Genomic DNA, 19874 nt, shown 5'->3' with positions numbered 1-19874 from the left:
AAGATAAAAATAATTTTTTTAGCAATTTTTTGCACTCACAAGTCGACGGGCGCAAGAAACTACGCTGAAATAAAATTTTATTTTTATTTAATTTTCAGCTCCAGTTCATTTGGCGGGTTCATGAAACAAGGGATAATTAAAGTCTGGCCTAACCTGTTCTGCCTTGAGTAGTAAGACAGGAAGTGGTACTTAGTCAAAGAATTAGACTTCCTGTGAGTGTAGTGAGACTGAGAATACGGCTCATTTGCACACATAATCAGCTGGTGATGAAAAGCTGAACAAAGGTGAATAAATGGACATAATCTTTAAAACATGTCAGTATACCTACAGTGTATAGTGTCTGGAAAAAAGTAAGTGACTTGCGTCAAGGAAATATGATCATTTGCACACATAATCAGCTGGTGATGAAAAGCTGAACAAAGGAGAATAAATGGACATAATCCTTAAAACATGTCAGTATACCTACAGTGTATAGTGTCTGGAAAAAGTAAGTGACTTGCGTCAAGGAAATATGATCATTTGTTTTAATGGCAGCCGAATACTTTACAAAAACAACTTTTTACATCAAAAGAGAGCAGGGTACTGTATTTGTTCTATGAGTAGCACATGGGCTTACATAGATTAAAGGGTACTGTAAAACATGTTGAAAAAGCGAATTGTGGTAAAATGACGTAATCGCGAAATGTTGATTTAGCGAATATCTCTTGTCATTGTTGATTTCCTGTTCTCACAATACTTGTCTGCCGCGTTCTAAAACAAATGAGCAGATATCACCTCCATAAAAACAAAGAAACACTGTCAAGTGTAATTAGGAAGCGCCCCAGATTTTGATGTTCCAGATTACAATATACAAATCCCCAAGCCTTGATTGGCGGCCATTTTGAATTTGAAATAAAGTCATTAGCGACATCTTAAATTAGCGAATCAGTTCTCTCACTAAATTCGCTAAAAAGACATGTTTTATAGTATTTATATGGTCAAAATAAAAAAAATATTGTAATGATTGGTTTATACATACTTTTAACAGAGACAATATGGTAGTGTGAATATAAAAACATGTATTACATGTACTACATTTCTTACAGCAACATTGATATGATGACCCAAATATCTGACATTCTTTTTATTACAAATACTTGTAATTAATCACTATTAATACAATGACTGAACTACAGTCAATGATTTGTAATATTCCGGTTGACATCTGACTGATTCAGTTAAAATAAAATACAGCGAATATACCTTTTTTCCTATATTTTACATTCAACTTCTCAAAAATCGGTGAAAATAAATTCCATACAAATCAATAAAAAAGTCCTTCCAGCGAAAATTAAATCCAGCTAAAATAAAGTATTTTACAGTACATTGGTATCTTCAGTGAAACCTTGTATAACAATACCCCCCATACCTTAAATGGTGTATCCCTTGATGTCAGTACTCAACACTAGTGTGCAAGCCCAATATGCAAGGTCAAGGAAACAAAACAAGTACAGTAGTATTGTTGAATACATTGGTATCTTCAGTGAAACCTTGTATAACAATACCCCCCATACATTAAATGGTGTATCCCTTGCGCTCAGTACTCAACACCAGTATGCAAATCCAATATGCAAGGTCAAGGAAACAAAACAAGTACAGTAGTATTGTTGAATACATTGGTATCTTCAGTGAAACCTTGTATAACAATACCCCCCCATACATTAAATGGTGTATCCCTTGATCTCAGTACTCAACACCAGTATGCAAATCCAATATGCAAGGTCAAGGAAACAAAACAAGTACAGTAGTATTGTTGAATACATTGGTATCTTCAGTGAAACCTTGTATAACAATACCCCCCATACATTAAATGGTGTATCCCTTGATCTCAGTACTCAACACCAGTATGCAAATCCAATATGCAAGGTCAAGGAAACAAAACAAGTACAGTAGTATTGTTGAATACATTGGTATCTTCAGTGAAACCTTGTATAACAATACCCCCCATACATTAAATGGTGTATCCCTTGATCTCAGTACTCAACACCAGTATGCAAATCCAATATGCAAGGTCAAGGAAACAAAACAAGTACAGTAGTATTGTTGAATACATTGGTATCTTCAGTGAAACCTTGTATAACAATATCCCCCCCTCCCATACATTAAATGGTATATCCCTTTTACTCCTTTAAAAACTGTCTGCATTTTTTACATATAGTTGTGTCATCCTTAAAACATATTTATAAAAAAAAAATCCAATTTGTATCAGTTTATTAAATTATTATTATTATGAAGTTTAAAATAGCATAAATAACGTTTGCAAGGTCACAGTCAAATAGAGCAGAAATAGAGTAGCCATGACATGTAATATTATTAAAAATATTATTAAATTTGAACGAGTTGATAGGTAATTTTCCTTGTACAAAAGACATAATCTCATCGCATCACACAGTTTAATGCGTTTCAGAATGTAGTTCAGTAAATATTAATTTTTTTTTAAATGTCCCTAGGAAATATGGTCACAAATAAATAAACTATGTGGCTATAATATTTACTACTGGTATGTTGCTTTAAGCGTTTTGAGGGTTTCTGTCATGTCTTTGCATTAAACTTACTCAATGTCAATAATATGTGAAAAAAAAACAGAAAATGTTATCTTACAAACCCCTACAAAAATCAGTATCACCCCACTACAATGTTATTGTATAATTTGGTTGAATTTGGGTTTATTTCGTATTGTCTAATGCCCACCTTTTCATTCACCCTTACCAACAGTGTGTAAAATCATGCAAAATAAAGTTTTGCATTAACAGGTCAATAGACGAGTCAAGCTCTTTTTTCTCTCCTGTCTAATGCTAGAGCTATTAATAGATTAGTTTTTCAGACCAAGCTTAATTGGTATTACTGTCCTGTCTTGGTTTCTACACAATTACCTGTCTAATGTTAGATCTATCCCGGTAATAATACTTCAGTTGTTCAGACCCAGAATAATTGGTAACTGTAAATAGTCAATTATACACCCAATGCAATTTTACAAATCACGTTTTATGTTTATAAATAGTGTGTAGTAATCACTGAAAGTTCACACTGTGAAATAACGACTTGGATCTGGTTTCATTAATTCATTCATTCATCAGTTGATTTATAATAATAGCACAAAAATATATAGTAGGGTCTGAGGGTAACTTAACACATAGCTTTTAAGGAGGGCAGTCATCATGTCGCGTCCTGTTCGATATGGGACTCATAGCGACGTATACAAGCGTGTAAAGTACATTGTTTATATACATGAAATTCGAACTCGCGCTGCGCGACGACCACCGCGTTTTAAGCTTAAAACTACCACATATCTAAATTGTGCAAAAACAACTTTCAGCTAAATGGCACATTTTTTTCCATTTCTGATTTTTAATTCCCGAATGTTAATTTAATTTTGGTCAGTTTTCATTGTAAAATAAAATTGTACATCAATGACCTATTTTGCATACTGTAAAATACTTTATTTTAGCTGGAATTAATTTTTTGCTGAAACGACATTTTTGCTGTTATATGAAGATACATTTATTTTTCATTAATATTTTGAGTTGAATGAAAAATTTAGAAAAAAACAAGTATTCACTGAGTCATCAATTTGGTGAAAATAAATTCAGTGAAAATAATGTACTTTTCAGTACAGTACTGTTGTGGGTCAGTGTTTAAAGCCATGCAAATCAAATGAGGTTATATAAAGGGCTATAACACTTCAAGAATTGGTAAGTTACTGCCAAGAATTCAGTAACCCGAGGCAAGGACTCGAGACAATCTTTTTGTCACAGTTGACTGGGATGTTTATTATAAGTATGGGGAATATTTAGTATTTAGTGCAGAGTTCACCGAGACTGACATGGTAGTACAAAAATGTATGCATTAAAGGTATTGAAATGCAAGAAAATTCTCATAAAATTGGTATATAGCAAGTGTATGGTACACGTTTTATTTAGTGCAGAGTTCACATAGACTGACATGGCAGTATGCATTAAAGCAATCTGATTAAAATCTGATGTAGTGTACGGGCTTTAATTATTTTAGCTATAAAGTTATTTTAATTTTATGTTTTATTACTTTTGTTATTAATGTCTTTTTATTTTATTATTTTACTTTGATTTTGATTTTGTGATTTTTTTTAAATTCCGCCCTACATACATCTGAGCCGATGCCTATGTAATGAGATTTCAACGAGACCCACTGTCGACGATTTTAGTCAACGAATCACAGACCTTCTTCTATAGCGCACATGATGACGTCACTGGGCAGTCAGGTGGCAAACACACTCAAATAAAATGGCGGATTATACCGACGTTAGCGACCGAGAAGAACACGGCTTTTCGGTAAGTTTATCATTGTCAAATGCAACGAAAGTCATTTTTTTATGTTTATATTGTGGCTCGAATGGTTCTAGTTTAGATCGTTATTTTGCGTAGTTATTCTGGGAGTGACGATTTTGTTTCCACCGGTTCGACCGAACACCGGTGTCTTTTTCCAGTCGCTTGCCCTGGAGACGGGTGATGTTTTGTTGACGATCGGGCCAAAATCGTCTACGGTATTGAAGCCGTAGCTGTAAATAATCATCAAAATGTATCAACATTTTGTACATTATACAATAACTCTTTATTAAAGTAATTGAGCTGATTTGGACTGGAATAAAATATTTTTTATTTGGAACACATCGCAATTGATCAGGAAATATTTTTTTGCTCCAATTTTCTGCGTCGATGCCGTGGGCCGGTGACCGTTATACAATTTAAAATTTGCATTGTTTACTATAGCTGTTTACAGTGTTCTAATCATTACGATTTACTTATTTTTTTGCTTCCATTTTAGATAATTATGCTCAGTGTTTGATGTAAAATTGAAGCGATGACTGAATAAACGAACCTTGGCTGGCGAAGATGTATCAGGAAGTGTACACATTTGTTGGAAGTGAACAAAATATTCAATGTAATGACAAACATTGTAAAATGCTGTGGAATTTCTTTTGTAAATAAAAATATACTAGCAATTTTCTATTAATGGTTTATTCAAGTGGGCAAAATATAATGTACAGAAAGATTGCCCGTAGAGTATCGCTACACTGAAAAGTAAGCAACCGACAGCCTGTATAAAAGGGGGCCTGTGATTGGCTGTTACTTACGCGAGATTTGAACGGGACTTACGTAGGCGTCGGATCAGATGTATGTAGGGCGGAATTAAAAAAAATCAAAATCAAAGTAAAATAAAATAAAAAGGCATTAATAACAAAAGTAATAAAAAATAAAATTAAAATAAGTTTATAGCCAAAATAATTAAAGCCCGTACACTACATCAGATTTTAATCAGATTGGCATTAAAGGTATTGAAATGCAAGAAAATTCCCAGAAAATTGGGATAGCGTGGTAAACCAATCACAAGTGACCAACTCATATAGGTGAATGTGTCTTTAACCTCTTCACCAACACTTGGTCTAAATTTGTTTATATTATTTTATCCTTCTGGAAATGAACCCTAATTTTGGAGTCAATTTCAGTTTTTATTCAATTTTGTTTTATTTGTGTGCCAATCTTTCGAAGAAAAGTGCAGATTATAAACAGGATTATTTTGTAAATTTGCGATGAAAAGAAGGAACTGATGGTGAAAAGGTTAAACTTCCATGTTCCTGCAAGCCATGCATTCTAATTTGATTGAATTATTACAATTCTCTTATCATTTCATAATTTTTTTTTTCTTAATCACCTGGCTGAAATTTCTTTTAAATATAATTAAGAGGTTATTTAATTTAAATGTCTTATTTTCTTTATAATTATTGTAATAATATGGTTTGGTGAACACGAATAATGCTACAACTGAAATGAAAACTAACAACTTGTATTATTGGCTGAAATAACACATGACAATGTTTTCTATACAACTTTATAACTGACAATTTAACAACTGACTTTATGACGTGTACAGACATGTTTACAATAAAGTTATACCGAGCAACAAAACACATCACAAATCAAACCAGATTTAGTAAATGATTTTAACGAGGACACATATTTAATCAGCGATCCAAGGTTTGTTCTTAGAAAGGAAATTGATGAGCACCATAATAGTTGATACAATGTCTATTATATGTATGTACATTGTAAATACATGTGTTCCGAGTGTGTAGTATATAAATTTGGTTGTTCAGCATTACTTCAAGGTTGAGTTTGTGTTGTTTTCTCGAATTTAGCTATTTTCATCGGCTTTTGACTGGTGTTCAATGTAGCATCTTGCGCAGAACCCACAGAAATACACGGTAAAGTGGTGCGCCTCTTAGCAACATGTGATGTAGCTACACCCCCAAGGATTGTCATTTATATCTTAGTATTAAAGACCAGATTATTCTGTGAGATATACAAGACAACACACAACCTGAATATCAATATCATATTTTCTCTCTAGAAGAAGCACATGCGTAAACAAGCAGAGGTGCGTCTATGATCAAAATAAGTCGTATTTTAATAATTTAGTCTTCAAGAAAAAACATAAAAGGCATAAGTGTTACGGACCCGGATTTTCTTCGTATTTACACTTATTCGGTTTATAAAATGCAAATTTAATTTTACCAAATTATAAATTTCATATCTGTATTATACTGTTTTTCAAGATCGATATGTCAATGTATAATTTTCTGTTGGATGGATGATGCACCAGTGAATTAACACAACTGGTAGTGTAGTGCCCTAGCAAATCTTTGTACATCAGTGACGCATCATATCATCTTAGAGGGCACACTGGTCTTTGATTCAAGATTATTTGCATACATAAGAAGATGAATGTCACTGGATTATATTTTCTTTTTGCAAAATTTTTGTAATTTTAGTAGTAGCCATTTATGTAAACCGGTTTCACAAAATGTATTAGACATAAAGCCCTAACCCTAAATTAGTTTATTTGTTTGAGCACTCAAATTGTTTCCAAAAACATAGGTGTCAAATTTAAGATTTTAATAGAATTTTTAAAAATAAATAAAAATAGAATTATTCCCTTTTTAGTTTATGTATTTATAAATGTAATGTACATTTATTATTGGAAGCGGGGCAATAAATATCAAGTATATTATAGGTAATTCAAATGTAATTATAAAATATCTAAAAGCATATAGATGTATGTGTGATTATTGTTTTTTTATGAAACTGTTTACAGAAGATAACACGTTCTGATCAACAGAAAAGTTTACACTGGTTGTTTTCTAGTGATTATATAGAACTAACATTAGAATAGATTGTACTAAAAATGACAGAGCTCAGGGAACATCACTTCCATTAAAAATGCCAACAACCGTAATTTTTAAAGGGAATTCACACCCATCTGTGAGTGTATACGAGGCATCAGCTGTATCCAGTAGACTACAATGAACAAGACACGCCATGATTTGAGTAGCACCAACAATACCTGTCATACATAGCATTAATAGTATCCATTCATAAAGTGATGTTCCTGTCATTCACAGGAGATTTCTAAATTTAGTTAAAACTTTATCAATAAATTTAATATTTTAATATTTAGGTAGTAAAAGATGTCTATGCATGTGAAAATTCACAGTTATCACACTCAGACGTTTACCTGGGAAGCCCACGATGATTCACGCATGAACAAGATGACATCATCGTTTGTACTCAAAACACGTTACTGCCAGTTTTCAATATTTTCGCATAATCGGCCATCGATGATGGCATCAAATACGGTGCGAACACGTTCCAGTGATGTTATATCGACAAAGAAATGCACATGACAGATCGATGCTTTCGTCGATGTTATTAAAACAGCAAGGAAAAAACTCAGTCTCAAATGAACGAGACACTCCCATTTTTTTCTTTGCAAGGATGTTGATTTCCTCTCGTTTATAAAACGTGTTACTAAAACGGGACCGAACTGGTCGTTACGGCGTTCAATAGTGGAAAGATACGAGTTGAATATCTGACATAATTTGAGCAATGTATCGATAAACTGTCCGTTATTTCACGACAAAGGTCAAACGGCCGTGGGTCAAACAAGACAGAATACCGGTCTCGCATCTTGGTTCTAATTCAACGTTCGATGACCATGTTTGTGTCACTTCATGACTTCGCGGTGACAAAACTTATTCAAAATTAAATAAATGTGTCATTAAAACGACAAAATAGCTACGGTTAAAAGGCTGACTGTGTGATTGAAAGGGCGTGAGTTTCCAGTGTCAAGTGCGGCGAAGGCTGTAACAACAAAACCAGAACCGTGCAAAACACTGGAATTTCAAACACCGGTAAAAGAGACCACAGCGTTCTAACCGACTGCCGAAAAAATAAACACCATTCGATATCCAAATTAAACCATAGTTTTAAACTACACCGTTATATGACGATAAAGTGAATTGAAAATGGATAGAAATTAGAAGAAAATCCTACTTACAGTCGTGATCTCCGTCATGTAGGAAGAAATACTTGGTTCAAATCTCACTTCCTGCCAGGCATAATGACCATTATGAACTTTGACACTCACGAAACAACCCGAGTATGCCCGAATATGGACGAACAATTAATTACGTCATTATGTGCGCGCCCTCATACGGTGACCGAATGGTGCGGGTCAAAGTAATGCCTTCATGATAAATCCAGCTACGTCAAAGTTTTAGGTGAGTTTTCTTTAATTTTACTTGTTTTGTTGTATTTTCTTTTCTCAGTCTTCGGAATTCGAGTTAAAATTGAGTGATGTAGTCAAAAACCCTGATCGTCTAACAATAATTCGTTTTGTATGACCGTTGTTTTTATTTGCTCGCCGACCGGCGTGTGGTTTCCAGTTTATTCTGGTTTACACACGGCGTAGTTTTGTGTTGTTTTCATGTGCACGGTTTAGTTGTGAATTAAATTTGTCTCCCCATCCCCAATCCTAACTCTAATCCTATCACTACCCCCCAGCTCTCTCCAATTGGTGTTCCTGATAACTCAAATGTCACACTGCAATTCTAATGTGTTCACTGTTTGTTTGTACTTCCGTTGTTATCGGTAGACACTGGGGTAACTGGACCCACAGGCGCTCGGAACGTTTCTTGGATAATTATTGATAGTTATGACAGTATCAGGGTATCAGAAAAAATGCATAGCGCTGCAACTAATTTGCATAATAAATTGCATATCATTTACGTACATTTCCTTCATTAATTAACAGAACTCATTTACAATTATGAATATTAATGAGCTCAGTCACAGTGCAAATATTTTTTTTAATGGAATCAACACATTATGTTTCACAATTTAGAAGAGTTTGAAACATTCTCGAAATACTGATACTGAATAAATATGTGTTGCAATTTAATTGTCTATTGTAAAACGTTGAATAAAACGCATTCGAAACGTTAAGCCAGAAATATGTTCACGAATTTCATGATTTTATTTACTCCAAAAACATTCACCTTCAAAAAATCGACAACGTAATTAATTGGCGTATTGTTGTAATTTATTATTCGTACCATCAACTTCTAAAACGTTTACATTTACAGTAATGAGCAAACAAATTAAACTTCAAAACGATCATCAAAGTTACGACGTGACATAACTTACTTGGCGATGTTATACACCGGTTATACCAATAATTCCTCACTAAATGTTACTTCTTTTTTTAGTCCCCGTTCGGACGCAGTCCGAAAACGGGGACTTATGTTTTGCCCTGTGTGCGTCCGTGCGTCCGTGATCACCTGTATCTTGAACATGCATGGACCGATTAAGTTCAAACTTCACTCATACATCACACATTATATGGGACATATGCACATGCATTTTTTTCATGATCCGATTAACGATAGCCGAAAAGCGGCCATTTTAAGGCCGAAAATGCATCAAAATCGCACATTTTCACCATTCCTGACCCGGATCTCAGTTATGCATGGACGGATTTTGTTCAAATTTGGTACATACATTAAACATAATAGGACCTTGATGCACGTCATTTTTTTTTTTGGATCGGGTTCGAAATGGCCGACTGGCGGCCATTTTGTTTTAAAAAATTCAGTTCTGGATCCGTATCTGAGACATGCTTGGATTGATCGAGTTCAAACTTCACACACACAAGGTACATCATGTCACAAATATGTATGTGCATTTGTTTCATGATCTCATTAACGATAGCCAAATGGCGGCCGCTTTAAGGCCGAAAATGCATTGAAATCGCACATTTTCACCATTCCGGACCCGGATCTCAGTTATGCATGGACGGATTTCATTCAAATTTGGTACATACATTAAACATAATAGGACCTTGATGCACGTCATTTTTTTTCCGGATCAAGTTCGAAATAGCCGACTGGCGGCCATTTTGTTTTAAAGAATTCAGTTCTGGATCCGTATCCGAGACATGTCTGGATTGATCAAGTTCAAACTTCACACACACAAGGTACATCATGTCACAAATATGTATGTGCATTTGTTTCATGATCTCATTAACGATAGCCGAATAGCGGCCATTTTAAGGCCGAAAATGCATTAAAATCCTGTATTTTCACCATTCCGGACCCGGATCTCAGTTATGCATGGACGGATTTTGTTCAAATTTGGTACATACATTAAACATAATAGGACCTTGATGCACGTCATTTTTTTTTTCGGATCAAGTTCGAAATAGCCGACTGGCGGCCATTTTGTTTTAAAGAATTCAGTTCTGGATCCGTATCCGAGACATGTCTGGATTGATCAAGTTCAAACTTCACACACACAAGGTACATCATGTCACAAATATGTATGTGCATTTGTTTCATGATCTCGTTAACGATAGCCGAATAGCGGCCATTTTAAGGCCGAAAATGCATCAAAATCGCACATTTTCACCATTCCGGACCCGTATCTCAGTTATGCATGGATGGATTTTGTTCAAATTTGGTACATACATTAAACATAATAGGACCTTGATGCACGTCTTTCTTTTTTTCGGATCAAGTTCGAAATGGCCGACTGGCGGCCATTTTGTTAAAGAATTCAGTTCTGGATCCGTATCCAAGACATGTCTGGATTGATCAAGTTCAAACTTCACACACGCATGGTACATCATGTCACAAATAGATATGTGCATTTGTTTCATGATCTGCTTAACAATAGCGGAATGATGGCCATTTTAAGGCCGAAAATGCATCAAAATCACATATTTTCACAATTCCAGAACCGGATCTCAGTCTTGCATGGATGGATTTTGTTCAGATTTAGCACAATGTGTTGTACATATGCAGGTGCATTTCGGTCATGATTTGCTTTGAATGTATATGTCACTCAAATATGAACGGAACAGGGACGTGTCATTGACAATGACTTGTTTTTATATGAAATTAAAGTAAAATCTGACTTATTTTTATTGGGAGCGATTATTTTTGATCACTCGATCGCTTCGGTAAAAAAACACAGACCCGCCATGATGTTTGTGAACATTAGCATGTGTCCTTTGACCCGATGGGTCAAGAATGTCATTAACAATCAAAATGCCGCATGGTAATGCCGGTAGAATCCGAAGTTTTCCGAATGGTAGTGATCATAAAAATTTACATTGCGGAAGTTAAGCGATGTCGTAGCACGATGTGTTGGCATCGATTTCAATTGAAAACTGCATGATGGTTTTCGAAAGAGGTGATTAGCAATTTTTAAAAGGTAAAATAGGTCTTGAAAGAAGAGTTTTTACATGATTCGTGATGATAACAGTTCAAATGTCTTTTACCAAATCACGCAATAAACACGTTGTTTTTTCTTGAGTAGCGTAAACTGATCGTAAACTCCGCTTTGACCATGTTATATCGAGGTGGAATTGATTTTAAAAGAATTTTAGCTTTCAATCTAAAGACTGTGTCTATCGCAGAAAGTATTTACTTACAAACAAAGAGGTGCTAATTTCACAAATTTGACTAGCCGCTACGTATCGTGCGACTAGGTCTATTGTTTACAAATTATAATCCACGACTGGCAGGATGCGTGTCGGTCAGTATGTAATTATAATAACAATTGGACAATAGTCCTGGTCGGAAGCGTTTCCGTTGTGGTCACTAATTTTGAGTGACGGTCGGGGCTGACCAGTGTAGCGAACAAAGCTTTTGCACATCTGATATTGGCATTTCAAATATGAAATCAAGCGCCGAGGTCGGAACACTTAGCGCCGAGGTCTCAAGTAAAGCGCCGAGCTTCACAAGTATAGCGCCGCGGACCTCGGCGCTAAAAAGCCCTGGGGAGAACCCTGAGTATCTACAAGAGAACTGGTGATGGTTGTAAAACCATAACCGCCTCAGCTCAAAGATTGTTATGTAATACAGGGGAATGTGAAGGGAAATGTATTTTATTAATGTTACCTCTGTGTAATTTACAATATATCTGCATCAACCTTCACTGTGAAGTACAATATGGGAGTTGACTTAAGGTAGAGATGCAGTTTACTTGACAGGTATTTTAATTAGTTAATTAGGAAACCAAGATGACCTCCCTTGTCCACAAAACTATATATTTTCGGAAAGTTTATGACTGGTAGAAGCAAGGCTGGTCAAATTTTACGAAACAGTAGTTTCCAGATACGCAATCGACACATTGTGGGATATCAAAATATAGATGATAAACAGCATGTGATATTTCCAGAGATGTAGTTGGAATTGAAGCAAAGGAGTGGCCTATTGATCCATGAAACATACTCACACATATCGATACATATCATCCTGTCTTATTGTGTGTGGGCAAAGCTGTCATGCACACAATCGGAAAAATATGTTATTACTGTAAATAATTATGAACAATAAAAACTGAAATTTAGAAAAACTATGAACAATTAATAAGGAAAATATGTGATTTGCTGTACAGTTTCCAGAAAATTATTACAAGTTCCAGAAGTATATACAAGTCGTCAAAACGTACAGTTTGGCGACCGTTGGGAATGATACCAAGATTTAACAATTCCATGAGAATATCACAATGTTCTTTTAACACATAAAACAACTTAACTGTGCATTGGTCGAATTTTGTATAGTTTCAATAGGCATACAAGCACCTGTATATATTTTGACAATAAACCCATCATTCACATTGTGCAAATACAAACAAGACATTAAACCTTCTTGATAGTAACAAGTAAGTGTTGTATAAGCCCAAATGAAAAGTCTTGAGTCACGCCGAATACTTCTAGCGAGTCACCCCTCTAAAAACGTCATTACTGTGCCAATGACATTGAACTTTGCTCTTCCATAAAGCAGTAGTTTCCATCCACCAACGCGTGTCGTTTTGAAAACAGCGTTTTACCCTCATCTTGCAAGATAATGGAATGATTCCAATTGTGGGCGTGCCAATACAACGGCGCCATCAAGTCTAGATTGGAAAAGACCCAAGTGTTTTGCAAAATTTCAAGATATATTGCTAACTGCTTGTTCGAATAATTCTCAGAACGGCTGTAATAGAGAGTTTAGGATTTGCGTATGTAATGGGAATGTAACGTGTTGCTCTAATTTCGTTTGTGTTACGTTGTCGGGTGTCAGAAAACGATAAAGTACAAGCATTCACAACGGGAACGTAACTGAAACCAGAACCATGTCAATCCGTCTCTCATTGGGTACCATAATCTGAATTAGTAGTTAGTTCCCATACATTTGACAGAGCTCTCGCTATTTCCACTCACTCTGCTGAGGTCACAGGCCTGTTTGGTCAATCCTTTCAGCAAATCAATGTCGTGCATTTTCAGTGGGTGTCAGTATCAGCTAAAATGCATCCAATATTTCTTATTTCATCATAAATATACAAAATCACTCTAATATAAATGTAAAACGTTTTATCAATGTCAGTAAAAATTAGTCAAAATTGACAGCGAGAAAAGCTCTTGGAAATCAACTACGAGTCAGTCACCTTGATCACGTTCAAAACAACTGTCATACGACCAGGCAACTGATGACGTCGTTGGTTCACGCGGAGGTCATGCACAAATCAGTGACGTATCCGTTCTCGTTCTGTTCTTGTATGCGCATCTTAATGTCTCTAATAAGATGCCCGTACGATAACGGATACGTCATTACTTTGTGCATGACCTTCGCGCGAACCAATGACGTCATCGGTTGCCTGGTCGTTTGGCAGTTGTTGTGAACGTGATCAAGGTGACTGACTCGTGGTTGATTTTCGAGATCATTTCTCCTTGTCAATGTTGAATAATTTTTACTGACATTGATAGAACGTTTTATATTAGAGTGATTTTCTATATTTATGGTGTAATGAGAAATATTGGTTGCATTTTCGCTGATATTTACACCCACTGAAAACGTACACAATTGGTCAGCTCGTTATGTAAACAAAGCAGACAACGCTGAGCATTTATGTTCACTTTCTCGAATAATGTCAGTCATCAACTTTTTTGATCAGAAATTTGATGAGTCTGATGCTAGAGACCAGTGCCAACTGGTGTGTGCAGATCCCTGCTGTATACATTAACAAACAAAAGTACAGCAAATCCAGGAGAGCTACATTTAGAACTGCAACTACACATCAACACCAATGTTGGCATTGTAAAATTTATATTAAGCAAAATTTTGTAAACTCAATTTATAAATAATTGGATTAGAAAAATATCCACAAATCACCTGTACCCCACCCTAAATATTAATTTTTTTTCAGGAGAGAATGAAATCAAGGCAGGCATTTTTTTGGGTGTAAGAAATGCATTTTTTTAATATGGCTTGACTCTATTCCACTTTTCTTAGTTTAAACATGGACATACATCCATGGTTTAATACATGACCTACAGACTGCCCTGAGTTAAGTCATAGCATGACAACTAAAATGATTATTTAAAATAATCGTGTTTGTCTTACCATGTTCTATCATTGTTTTCAGGTAATCTCTGTCTCTGATAAAATGATTCTATCTAGACTTGGACGCTGGATAACTCCATGGAACAAGAGATTACAGGTAAATTATAAAAACCACAGCAAACCCCCTTGCACACTTGAGTGTTTCCACTAAGATTATGATCAGAAATCTCAATCCAGAAAGTGGGTGGTAAAAATGTATTCTTTTATACACAGTATTTAGAAAATTAAATAACTTCAATAAAGTTGTGATGCAACATTTTTACCTCTTTTTTTTTCTTGATTTTTTTGGACCAAAGACTTGTCCCTTTATTTTCTATTGTCTGCATACAAGTCTTGATCTAAGGTTTGGGAAAATTATGGAGAAATTATGTGGATATAAAATATATGACTTTGACGTTGAGTTTAAAATGATGACTTTGTCTGCAGCCATGTGGTGAAAAAACCCTGGCACTCTCATGAAATTGTTTTTCGTAATTTTCTGTTACTTTTTGAGAGATAACATTTTTCTATGTAAGCCTATTAAAATGAATTCTGTGTTTTTGGTAACCCAGGGTTTTTTCTATGAAAAGATGGAAAGAAGAGCACTGCATTTCAGCGGCGCCACCAAGTGGGGGAGATAGGGTTCTCCCTACCAGGGTGTGGATTTTGGGTTCTCCCTACCAGGGTGTGGAGTTTTTGATAATTCTAAGTTAAAATGAAGCATTCTATGGCTTCCTTGGGGCCCAAATTACTATCAGACAGGTCACAAGGGTAAGGGGGGGGGGCATGGCCATGGCATGAGGGCGCTGTGCCTATGTTCCCTTGTTTAAAAATCCCTGGTAACCTGTTACCATATTTATTTTTAAGAGCACACTCCGGGATTTCACCAGCCCAATGAGAGTACTGGAGACTCATGAATATTAATGAGCCACATGTGCAAATACTTATTTAAGTAAAATTTTTTTATTTGTTTTTATTTTTCAGTTATTAAAAAAATAAAAATTCTATTTTATAATTTAAAAATGAAGCAGTTTGAAATGCAAATTGGGCGTGCTGTCAGAAAGTGTTGACCTACAAACAGTGAGGTGGTAATTTTACAAAATTTACTAGTATTGTTTATATGCTGCTACCACATCATGAAATCATGAAATCCACAACTTGCAAAATGCGTGCTGGTCGGTGCCTAATTATATCTACAATTGGATTATTGTCCTGGTCAGAATTGTTTCTGTAGTCGTTGTTAATTTTGACCACTGGTTGGGCTGACCACTGCTGACCACTGCTGACCAGTGTTGTGAGATCCCTGCACTTTCATTGGGAAATATAAAGTAAAAAAAAAATCAAGAAAAATAAAATAAACCATTGACCACTCAGTATACCTCAAACACAACAACAACTTTTTACACAGCAATAAGTTAGATTGGTTGCACTTTCTTCACTTCCCGTGGACAGATTTGTTTGTTCCAAGGAAAGTTTGTAATTTGGTAGGTCGTTCTGACCATGATTATAATAGATTTCGTTTGTGTTTAAAATTAGACTCTATATGTTGTTTGTGACGTCAGAGATTCAAATGTGGCAAGTCCATCTAGTCAAACCACTCACTGCACTCCATTTCAAACCATCTTTTTGGAACAGTGCATTGTGGTGTACGGTAACTGTGTGAGCATATCTGCATATTACAGATGCCGAGTTCAAATCTCGTGTTTCATGTTTATATGTTGATATATGTGCCTGTAATTTTGATTTGCTCAGCTGTTTTTATTTCCCATTTACTTACACACTTTATTAGTCCCCGTTCGGACGCAGTCCGAAAACGGGGACTTATGTTTTGCCCTGTGTGCGTCCGTCCGTGCGTCCGTGATCACCTGTATCTCGAACATGCATGGACCGATTAAGTTCAAACTTCACTCATACATCACACCTTATATGGGACATATGCACATGCATTTTTTTCATGATCCGATTAACGATAACCGAATAGCGGCCATTTTAAGGCCGAAAATGCATCAAAATCGCACATTTTCACCATTCCGGACCCGGATCTCAGTTATGCATGGACGGATTTTGTTCAAATTTGGTACATACATTAAACATAATAGGACCTTGATGCACGTCATTTTTTTTTTTGTATCGGGTTCGAAATGGCCGACTGGCGGCCATTTTGTTTTAAAGAATTCAGTTCTGGATCCGTATCTGAGACATGCTTGGATTGATCGAGTTCAAACTTCACACACACAAGGTACATCATGTCACAAATATGTATGTGCATTTGTTTCATGATCTCATTAACGATAGCCAAATGGCGGCCGCTTTAAGGCCGAAAATGCATTGAAATCGCACATTTTCACCATTCCGGACCCGGATCTCAGTTATGCATGGACGGATTTCATTCAAATTTGGTACATACATTAAACATAATAGGACCTTGATGCACGTCATTTTTTTTTTCGGATCAAGTTCGAAATAGCCGACTGGCGGCCATTTTGTTTTAAAGAATTCAGTTCTGGATCCGTATCCGAGACATGTCTGGATTGATCAAGTTCAAACTTCACACACACAAGGTACATCATGTCACAAATATGTATGTGCATTTGTTTCATGATCTCATTAACGATAGCCGAATAGCGACCATTTTAAGGCCGAAAATGCATCAAAATCGCACATTTTCACCATTCCGGACCCGGATCTCAGTTATGCATGGACGGATTTTGTTCAAATTTGGTACATACATTAAACATAATAGGACCTTGATGCACGTCATTTTTTTTTTTGGATCAGGTTCGAAATGGCCCACTGGCGGCCATTTTGTTTTAAAGAATTCAGTTCTGGATCCGTATCTGAGACATGCTTGGATTGATCGAGTTCAAACTTCACACACACAAGGTACATCATGTCACAAATATGTATGTGCATTTGTTTCACGATCTCATTAATGATAGCCAAATGGCGGCCGCTTTAAGGCCGAAAATGCATTGAAATCGCACATTTTCACCATTCCGGACCCGGATCTCAGTTATGCATGGACGGATTTCATTCAAATTTGGTACATACATTAAACATAATAGGACCTTGATGCACGTCATTTTTTTTTCGGATCAAGTTCGAAATAGCCGACTGGCGGCCATTTTGTTTTAAAGAATTCAGTTCTGGATCGGTATCCGAGACATGTCTGGATTGATCAAGTTCAAACTTCACACACACAAGGTACATCATGTCACAAATATGTATGTGCATTTGTTTCATGATCTCATTAACGATAGCAAAATGGGGGCCGCTTTAAGGCCGAAAATGCATTGAAATCGCACATTTTCACCATTCCGGACCCGTATCTCAGTTATGCATGGATGGATTTTGTTCAAATTTGGTACATACATTAAACATAATAGGACCTTGATGCACGTCTTTTTTTTTTTTGGATCAAGTTCGAAATGGCCGACTGGCGGCCATTTTGTTAAAGAATTCAGTTCTGGATCCGTATCCAAGACATGTCTGGATTGATCAAGTTCAAACTTCACACACACATGGTACATCATGTCACAAATAGATATGTGCATTTGTTTCATGATCTGCTTAACAATAGCGGAATGATGGCCATTTTAAGGCCGAAAATGCATCAAAATCACATATTTTCACAATTCCAGAACCGGATCTCAGTCATGCATGGATGGATTTTGTTCAGATTTAGCACAATGTGTTGTACATATGCAGGTGCATTTCGGTCATGATCTGCTTTGAATGTATATGTCACTCAAATATGAACGGAACGGGGACGTGTCATTGACAATGACTTGTATTTCTTATTGATTACAGATTCCCAGCAAGAATGGTATCTCCGCAACCATCCTCACCTTCATTGGGGTGTCTCTGTCTGGATTCAGTGCACATCAAATGTTCTTGGATAGCAAGAAAAGAAGTTTTCTAAAAGAGTGATCCACACTATCTGTCGTCTTGCAGCATGTTTTGCATGACATCATCTGTTTGGTAGATCCATATCCCTCATCACGGCTATCAACACATATCAGCAACTAACTGTATTCACTTAGAATGCTACTTGGATTTGAGAAAGAATACTGACAGCCCATCATTGTACCTATATTTTCATTACAGCAAGACAGAGACTGTTTATTTCTTGTATCTTTTCTGCTGATAATTTACAAGAATGGACACCTTCCTTGATTCCATGTATTTATGATGAACTTTCAATGTTTTAATATAGTCATGATAATTGTTTATTTTCTGTTAATTCTCAGTTTACATCTTGACCTCATGCTATTAGTTGTTTTTTTAAATATACCAAAACATAACTTGTTACATTGTCAAGGAGTAAATGGAACTTGCCACATTGTCAAGGTGTAAACGCAACTCGTCACACTGTCAAGGCGATCACAGGCCTTGATTTTTTCGTAGTGTACAATCACTGGAAATAACTAAAACTCTTAAGTAATATCTTTCATGTTTTATTGATTGTACCTGGTTTTATCAGTGAAAGTAGTAAAAAATAAAAAAAAAAGTCAAGTTATGATGTACATTATTACTCATAGCAAAAACTGTCTTTAAAAGGGAAGTCAAGCCAAACAACACAATGACCCCACCCCCCAAGAAAAAGCTCCACAAATGTAGGAGAATGCAATTTACATTTTTTATATCACTTTTCATTCTCTAGATATTCAACATTTCATCAGTAGATGAAATCATTTTCTCAATTTCTGACAACAGAATCTATGATGTCGTACTTTACCCACAATCCTTTGCTGAAGAATCAAGATGCCGGTCTACATAAATTGATTTGCCGTGCTCTTTCATCGGGAATTATTATTTTGTTATCCTTGACTTTCTCTTTAACTCTCATAGTACATTTTCAGGATATTACAGAAATCAAATTTATTGACCTGGTCTTCTGGAGGTCATACAAGTTCACAAAAAAAAATACTCTGAAAAACATGAATTTGGTATTTGTGTTTCTACATTTTTTGCATCCTTACTTTAACTTCACCAGAACATCTTTATTTTGATACAATTTTTTTTTTTTTTTTTTCCTTGAATATTTTTTTGTGCCAGGCGACAGGTACAGACATTGAATGTCGCTGTTGTCTCT

The 19874-nt window shown here is 35.7% G+C and overlaps 1 protein-coding gene and 2 long non-coding RNA genes across 3 annotated transcripts in view; 2 read left to right on the top strand and 1 right to left on the bottom strand.

Annotated features, from left to right (window-relative positions):
- LOC102809954 (uncharacterized) overlaps positions 1 to 8500 on the bottom strand; it is a 28290-nt gene extending 19790 nt beyond the window's left edge. The window contains exon 1 of the mRNA XM_085494624.1: positions 8410 to 8500. The gene's annotated coding sequence lies outside the window, so the exon portion shown is untranslated. The remainder of the gene's footprint in view (positions 1 to 8409) is intronic.
- LOC146729960 (uncharacterized) lies at positions 4268 to 5022 on the top strand. The gene is made up of 2 exons (XR_014927874.1): positions 4268 to 4346; positions 4840 to 5022. It is a non-coding gene; the product is annotated as an uncharacterized LOC146729960 (long non-coding RNA).
- A 43-nt stretch (positions 8501 to 8543) lies between the features above and the next one.
- On the top strand, positions 8544 to 19223 carry LOC146729959 (uncharacterized). The gene is made up of 3 exons (XR_014927830.1): positions 8544 to 8632; positions 14823 to 14897; positions 18590 to 19223. It is a non-coding gene; the product is annotated as an uncharacterized LOC146729959 (long non-coding RNA).
- The last annotated feature ends 651 nt before the right edge of the window (positions 19224 to 19874 follow it).

This window comes from Saccoglossus kowalevskii, chromosome 20, assembly GCF_978046115.1.
Source record: "Saccoglossus kowalevskii chromosome 20, keSacKowa6.1, whole genome shotgun sequence".
Taxonomy (NCBI): domain Eukaryota; kingdom Metazoa; phylum Hemichordata; class Enteropneusta; family Harrimaniidae; genus Saccoglossus; species Saccoglossus kowalevskii.
This window is presented reverse-complemented; position numbering and strand designations above follow the sequence as displayed.